General features: G+C 40.9%; 1 non-coding gene across 1 annotated transcript; it reads left to right on the top strand.

The window, feature by feature from the left end:
* The first annotated feature begins 7,841 nt into the window (after positions 1-7,841).
* On the top strand, positions 7,842-7,948 carry LOC140742160 (U6 spliceosomal RNA). The gene has a single exon (XR_012102236.1). It is a non-coding gene; the product is annotated as a U6 spliceosomal RNA (small nuclear RNA).
* The last annotated feature ends 598 nt before the right edge of the window (positions 7,949-8,546 follow it).

The following is an 8,546-nucleotide window of genomic DNA, read 5'->3' on the forward strand; positions in this document are numbered from 1 at the left end:
TTCGCAAGTAGGTTGGACATGGCTTGGGAATCAACATCTCAGATGCTGGCCACCACTAAGTTTCTGTTAGGTCCTCACATCATAGAGTTATACAGCACAGAAACAGGCCCTTCAGTATAATTTGTCTACCCTGATAAAATCATAAAGGAGCTGATTGGAGGAGTTGTGATTTGCATGACAATATCTTATTTTTGTTTGCAAGGAACTTTTCTTGCAAACAAATTACCTGCCACAATTTCCGGGCACAGATCTTGAAACCCATACCTGCAAGAGCCCATTGATCCAGATAGGGATTGACACACAGCCTGTTGTTCCAAACCTGACACTTGTTGATCTATAATGGATCCTAAAGCACCCTGGCACTATGAGGTTGGCCTAGGTACATGTGTTGACCCTACAAACCCCAGCACTCTCTGATCTTCAACCTTCTGACTTGGGTGAGAAAGGTTAACAAGAGATGTGAAGAGACAAGATTCAATGGAGTTATGTTGCTTTTATTTATTTATCTTGTAGGGGTTACTCTAGTTTGGAAAAGGGGTCCAGAAGAGACCCTATGAACTGTGCTGCTATTAAGAGAAGAGAGGGAGGCATCCAGCGCAATGAGAGAGAGACAGAGAGAGAGAGAGAAAAATTGCTCGAAAAAATGATGTTATGGTTCCTCTACTGATTGTTTATCTTTCTCCGAGGTCACTTGCTGCTTCTGCTCTCTGCCGTTCTGCTTCCTCAGCCTCCAGCTTTTTTACTCGTAACTCAAACTCGTGCTGTTGTGCTCTTCGCTTCTCAGCCTCGCTCCTTAATCTTTCCATCTGAAACTGGGTCTCAAACCCGTTAGGTTTACTTTCAGGAAACAACTCCAACTCCTCTACTTTAAACACTCCCTCAGATACAAAATACTCGGCTATGACCCTCTGCATCTGTGACATCCTCATTGTCGATTTCACCCGCGTAAGTTTCAACTTTTTTGCAATACTCAACAGCTACCCTTTTCTGGCGTCCTCTAATGCCTCAGAGGTTGGATCTGCCATAAACTTATTATCCATTTCTGCTGCTTTTCCACACAACCAAATCAAACAAGGAATTTCCCCAATCAATTCAAACAAGCCCCTAAACAAATTATGTTCATATCCCGGACGTAGGCCCCAATTTTGTCACGTACCCCATGACTGGGTTAAAGAACCAGCAGAAATGGAAAACACATTGGAGTCTGGTATTGCTATAAACTAATAGTGTTTATTATAACTAAGCAATACAGTAATAAAAATGCAAATATATCAAACAGGTTAGCATGAGATATATATATAGAAATAGGAACAAAACTAGGATCTTTCAAACCTGGGGTAAATGGGTACAGTCTTACGATGAAGAGAGTTCTGTTCAGTTTGAGGTAGTTAAGGGAGGGAGCGAGAGAGGGAGAGAGAGATCATATGTGCTATGGTCAAAGTCGGTGACTACAACAGGACTTTGAAAGACAACGGGAAGGTCGATGGCATCACTTCTTACCTCTCGCTCTCTCCCTCCAATGTTACTCAACTAATTTCCTCGAATTGAACTGAACCCTCCATCATCGTAAGACTATATCCATTCACCCCTAGGTTTGAAAGAGCCTAGTTTTGTTCCTATTTCCACACACACACACATATATATATCATTGCTAACCTGTTTGATATATTTGCATTTATAGTACTGTATTGCTTAGTTACTAATAAACACTATTAGTTTATAGCAATACCAGACTCCAATGTGTTTTCCATTTCTGCTGGTTCTTTAACCCGGTCACGGGGTACATGAAAAAATATTGAGACACAGCACAAAATAGGCCTTTCTGGCCCTTCAAGCCGCATCAGCCAGCATCCCCTGATTTGACCCTAGCCCAATCGCAGGACAATTTACAATGACCAATAAACCTAATAACTGGTAGGTCTTTTGGACTGTGGGAATCAACCACAGCACTCTGGAGGAAACCCGCACAGTCACATACAAACTCCCTTCAGAGAGTGTCAGGAATTGAACCCGTATCACCAGTACTGTAACGCATTGTGCTAACCACTATGCTACAGAGCCACTAATCAACCATAAACTAAACAGATGGGCTCAGAGACACAAGTGGTGAAATGATCACCTGCTCCTTCACGTGCCTGAGCCCTACCGAAAATCTAGATATAAATCTGAACTTATTTCCAATAAAACTCCATGCTTCACAGCTGCTTAGTGTTGGGTAAGTAATTACAGTTGAGCTTTTGCGCTTACATTGAGTCAGCATTTCATCCACTTGAAAGGAGTTTGCATACCATAGCTCTTTACAGTAAAGCAGTGCATGGCGTGCAGTATTAAATCTACACCCGAATGATTCGGTGAAAGATGAGATTCCTTGATTGTCCCATTTATTTGATGTGGCTCTGACATTCATCAATTGCAGTAGCTTAGCTGACATTCTCAGCTGCCTAAACCCATAGCAAACTCTGTGGAAGTGATGTCTTCTCAATTTTTCTTTTGTTCTGTGCTTTCTTTGCCCTTCGGTTAGTGATTCATTGTGAGTCAGAAGCTGTGTCACCCTCCTCATATTTCAAGTGACACTTTTAGCTATGCTTAGGGGAATTTCTTTCTACATAGGTTACTTCTAAATTATTATTTTACACCAGCAGCAATGAAGAATGCATTGTGCCTACCCCATCAACCATAAGTCAGTATGTTCAGTAACTGCACTGACAGTCAATATCATCACTTATTGTGCATTTACTTCAGATAACTCCTACTTTCAAAATGGAGGGCCATAAAAAAGGGACTGGCAATTGCATGTCTCTGGCATAAATACCATCATTTTCCAGTTGACTATGAAGGAAATTATAATCAAGTTTAGCATCATTAACATCTGACATTAAAGTTGCTGTTTTGTGGCAGAAGTACAGTACAAAGACATAAAATTACTATAAATTGCAAAAATAATAAAAGGTACAGACACAAGAATATCGAGGTAGTTTTTATGGATTCATGGACCATTCAGAAATCTGATTCCAAAGGGGAAGAATCACAGTCTGTGGACCTTCAGGTCCCTGTACTTCCTCTCCGATGTAAGTAACAATAAGAAGGGAGATCCTGGAGGTGTGCATCCTTGGCGATGGATGTAAACTTCTTGAAGCATCGATTCTTGAAGATGCCTTCAATAGTGGGGAGGGTTGTGCCCTTGATGGAGCTGACTGAGTCTTCCACCCTCTGTAGGCTCTTGAGATCCTATGCATTGGAGTGTCTATACCAGCCTGTGATGCAACCAGTCAGAAATTAAAACAGCTGGAAGGTGAGACCGTGATGTTATCTTGAATTTTACATCATAAAACAAATGATTTGGCTGTATTATTTAAGAACTGAAAGATTATTCCTCTCAGGGAATATTGCTAGAGAAAGACTGAGAGCAGAAAATAGACTGCTGGAAGGATTCAATGCGTCAAGCAGCATCTGTGGAGGCAAAGAGATGATTAATATTTCTAGTTAAGATCCACATCAAGACTGAAAGCTTGTGAGAGGCAACCAGTTGGTGACTTTTTTGAACAAATGTGTGAACCAGGAGCAAGAGTAGGACAGTTAGTCCCTCAAATTTGTTCCACTATTTAATATCAAGCCTGATATGCCAACTCCACTTTCCAGTTTGCCCACAATATTTTTCCCTGTTGCCTTATCAAGTATTTATCTACATCTGCCTTAAAATAATTCAAATATAATTTTACCACCATCCCTTACAAAAGAGAGCTTCCAAGACTCAAAATCTATAAGAGAAAAATATTTCCTCATTTCCATTTTCCACTTGTGGCTCATTATTCTCCCCACGTGGAGGCATCCCCTCCACATGGACCCTGTCAAGATTACTCAGGATATTATATACTGTGCTTCAGTCAAGTTGCTTCTCACTCTTCTATACTTGGGCAGATACAAGCATTGCTTGTCCAACCTTTCTTCATAAGACAGTACAACATGCTGTAGGGTTTCACTGATAATATAATGGTTTCTCTGTAGCAGCAATGTTTGAGTTATGACTAGAGATAACAGGGTTTGGAATGCTGTTGTTCTTTCTTGTGAGTCTGGAAGAGAGATATTTGCGGTCTTTTGCCAGGGAGAGATGAGGAGAGAAGACCTGAATGAAGAGAGTTGGTAGACTGCCGGATGGGGTGGACTTGGAGTGAGGGTCTGAAGGGCAGTAATGATCGGAGGAGTGTGGACAATTGGCTTATCTGTGAGCTCCAACATTGTGCAATAGACTGTTCCATAAAATTGGGACCTTTTTCTTTGTTTTCTTTACTAACCAAATAGTCAAAGTACAAATTACAAAGCTTAATCATTTAATTGCATATTGTGTACTGTTTGTTATTTGGGGGTATTGATTTGTAACAGGGGCACATCGCGCAGCATCCACCCAAACGAGATTTCTTAAGTTTGGCTGAGATGGGGGCTATCACCCAGCCACTAGGCGAAACAAGAGTTACAACAGCATCAAGGATCCCATCATCCAGGCCATGCTCTCTGCTCACTGCTACCATTGGAAAGGGAATACAGGACCCTTAGGTCTCACACCACCAAATTCAGGAACAGTTGTTGGTTTTCAACTATCAGGACCCTGCACAGTGTAGACTCTTCAAGCCTGATATGCCAGGCTACTTCCAAGGACTCTACAGCTCATCCTCTCAATAAATATATATATATATATATATATATATATATATACATTATTAGATTTTTTTCTTTTGTATTTGCACAGTTTCCTTCTGCATATTGGTTGCTTGTCAGTCTTTGTTTATAGTTTTTCACTGACTATATCATATTACTTTGTTTTACTGTGAATACTTGCAAGAAAATGAATCCCAGGCTAATTCTTGGTGACATAGACACGCTTCGATAAATTTACTTTGAACTTTGAGCTTGCCCGGTCCAGTTTTAGTCCTGCATACCTGATCTCATACTCCCAATACGTTAACATTTTCCTTAAATAAGGGAACCAAAACTCAACACAGTATTCCAGGAAAGATCTCACCAAAGCCCTTTGTTACTGAAACATAACCTCTCTATTTCAGCATATAATTCTTCAGGTAATAAACAATTATATTCTGTTGTTTCTCCTAATTACTTGCTCTTGCAATGTGCTAGCTTTCTGTGAATTATGCACGAGAACATTAAGATCCTTCTATGTCTCTGAGTTCAACAGTCTTTCACTATATATATATATATAGGTTCAGATTCAGTTTATTGTCATTTAGAAACCACAAATGCAATGCAGTTAAAAAATGAGACAACTTTCCTCCAGAATGATATCACAAAAGCATATGACAAAACAGACTACACCAGAAAATCCACATAATGTTTGGCAATCCACAATCCAGAGTCCGAAGAGGCTGCTGCGTATTAATATCATGCTACCATCTTAGCACGTTCCCTGGAAAGGAGCCCCAAATCCACCAGACAAACAAGACCAAAAACTAAAGCTACAAGACCTGCACAAAACCACATAGTTACAACATATAGTTACAATAGTGCAAACAATAGCACAATTGATAAAAAACAGACCATGGGCACAGTAAAAATAGTCCAAAGATGTTAAAGATGTTATAAGTTCAAAAGAAATCACCACACAGTTTCCACAAGTCCCCAAGGTCCCGACAGACTTGCCATCCCTCGCCGGCAGCAGAAGGGAATACCCCCGCTATGGACTTCCACGGCACTGCCCGACTCAGCCTCACAGACACAGCACACTATGAAAACTCCATCAAAACCAGCCTCGCAGACACAGCACACACCGAAAGCGACCTGACCGCAGCGGACTCTGAGTCCATCGAACCTCCGAGCCGACGACCAACCCCTCCGGCACAGCCTCTCAGAGCACCATCCTCTGCCGAGCATATTAAGATGGCCCTGCCAATGGCTATCGGCAACGCGACCCCGAGGACCGGGGGCCTGTTCTTCCCAGCAGAGTCCTGGACCTCACAGCAGCAGTAGCAATGAAGAAGGTCTTCCTGGAGATTTCCCGAAGTTCCTCCGTGCTCCCACATCCATTTTCAATCGATTATGATTGCGTACAGCACCCCACTTCACAAATAACAGATAATCAGCTCCGGAGTGGCCGCTGCAAGCTGCGTCACGCCACCATCTTGGAAATCTTCAACCTTGCTAATTTATGTCTTTTATGTATATAATATATAATTTATGTCTTTTAATATGATAGAGTTGTTAGTGTAGGCATGGAAAAAGTGCATCAGGCTATGTAGGAGGATAAAACTAAAGGCTATCAAAGTAAAGGAATGACTTGCCAATATGTTATGAACCAGGAGAGAGTTCTTTCCCCAGACAGTTGTTCAGAAGTAGAGCTTATAATTACAAGTAATGTTTGGATGCATTTAGTTGAGAAAGGAACACAGTGCTGTGTTGATGAGGTTAACAGAAGTACAGAGGGAGAACATGGAATTGCAACACCAAACCTATAGGGACAAGTGGGTTGCTATCTAAAGCTAGCAGCCAAAACAATAGGAGGCTAATGAGTGACCACCAAGAGAGAACGGCTCTGTTATGAATGGATGCAGACCCATTAGTGGGTAAGTACGCTGTCTTTATATAATTGCAGAAATGGTGAGACCTGGTGGTTAATGCCTTGAAGGTACTAGGGCAAGTAAAACTGCACATAAACCTTAGCTTTATTAATGGAGGATTAGTTTGCAGAAGGAGGTTATGCGACACCTTATGCTGCACTAGAGGGTTAAGTCTGAACTAGCATATTATGATCAATTCTGAATATACTCTTTTGAAGGATATTGAGGTCTTAGAAAGTGCGCAGGAGAGATCTTGGGGAAAGTGCAGTGGATAAGTGAATTTTGGAAGTGTTGTTAATCTCCTCAGGGCAGAAGTAGTTAAGAAAAGAAGAGTACTGAGATACTTTCCCATGGCAGATGATTCAAGATTAAAGGTTATTTATCAAGTGTACATTGAAACATACAGTGAAATGTAACATTTCTGTTAACAACCAACGCATCCAACGTTGCACTGGGGCAACCTGCATGTGTCAATACACATTCTGGCGCCAACATAGCATGCACACAATCCTCCAAACAAAACAACACAAGCCACAAGACAGCCACAAGAAAACCAGCCCCATTCCTCCTTCTCATCCATGTGCATACATTATCTTCTAACCAAAAGGCAGTTCATATTTTTCAGCCTCCTGCAACCAGCAGAGATTTAGATGTGATCATGCAGGCATTCGACCTGCGACTAAGCCAGCAGACTCAGAGACAGACAGACCTGGGGCTCCGATCAACAGGACTCGACTTCCACACTTCCAATTTGATCTTCAGCCCTCAATCCTCGGCATGAGGCACTGAATGCTAGTATGGCTTTTTCTTTGCTCTCTGCATGCTGGCTGTTTGACGGTCGATTTTTGTTTTGATGGGTTCAGCTGGGGTTTTTTTTGTTTTGTGGCTGCCTGTAAGAAGACGAATCTCAAGGTCGTATAAAGTAATGTGCTTGACTTTGAAGAAACCCCCTGATCACTGAACACCAGATTTCAGATGAAAGTAAAGCTGGTAGTAGAAAACACTTACGTACTGAAGAAGTTGCTGATCAATGATATGCAGGGCATTGCCTGAAAAGAAACAGTAAACAGTAGTAGGAAGTAGGAGAAACAGAGTAACATGGAAGACCAGGGATGTAGAACTAATTGGATGGCTCAATCAAAAAGGAATTTCAGCTTGTGGGCTCTCTCCATGCAACTTCATTCTACAAATGTGTGATACTAAGGGGAGTGAGTGTTACCAGCTGAGAGGTGGGCACCTGCTTGTCCAGATACCTTAAAGCATCTTAAGAAAGTCCTGGTGCTCGCTTCGGCAGCACATATACTAAAATTGGAACGATACAGAGAAGATTAGCATGGCCCCTGCGCAAGGATGACACGCAAATTCGTGAAGCGTTCCATAATTTTAAAAAAAAAAAAAAAAAAAAAAAAAAAAAAAAAAAAAAAAAAAAAAAAAAAAAAAAGAAAGTCCTGAATCTTAAAGGAACTATACTGTATAAGAGAAATTATGAAACAGATGTCTTCATACAGCGTAAATGTTTCAGTTTCATCAACCCTAATTTTAATTTTGCAATTTGAAGTCTAGTGATCTAGATACCCAAGAGCAGATGATGAAAGACTGCTCAATCGCATAATTATTACAGATTGAAAAGGGCACCAGCACAGTATATTCATTGAAATACAGTCAACTATGAATATAACAACTTAGCTTTTCCACTCAGGCAATTTATAGTTCTCTATCAGTCAGAATGCAACACAAAGGATCTTTGTCTTAATCAGTACTGTGGATGACAAAGTAGAAAATGTCACTTTGATACATTGGGAAGACTGATCCATTGATTTATGATCTTCACAAAGAAGAGCCTTCACTTCGGTCATGGGTCATAGTTTAAAGCATTTAATAAGACCCAAGGAAGGTGATTTGCTTTTCTCCTGGTTCATTTTGAAAGTTACTTTATACATTCAGTGGCCACTTTATAAGATATCTCCTGTGTCTAATAGAGTG

Source organism: Hemitrygon akajei, chromosome 19 (genome assembly GCF_048418815.1).
Source record: "Hemitrygon akajei chromosome 19, sHemAka1.3, whole genome shotgun sequence".
In the NCBI taxonomy this organism is placed as follows: Eukaryota; Metazoa; Chordata; class Chondrichthyes; order Myliobatiformes; family Dasyatidae; genus Hemitrygon; species Hemitrygon akajei.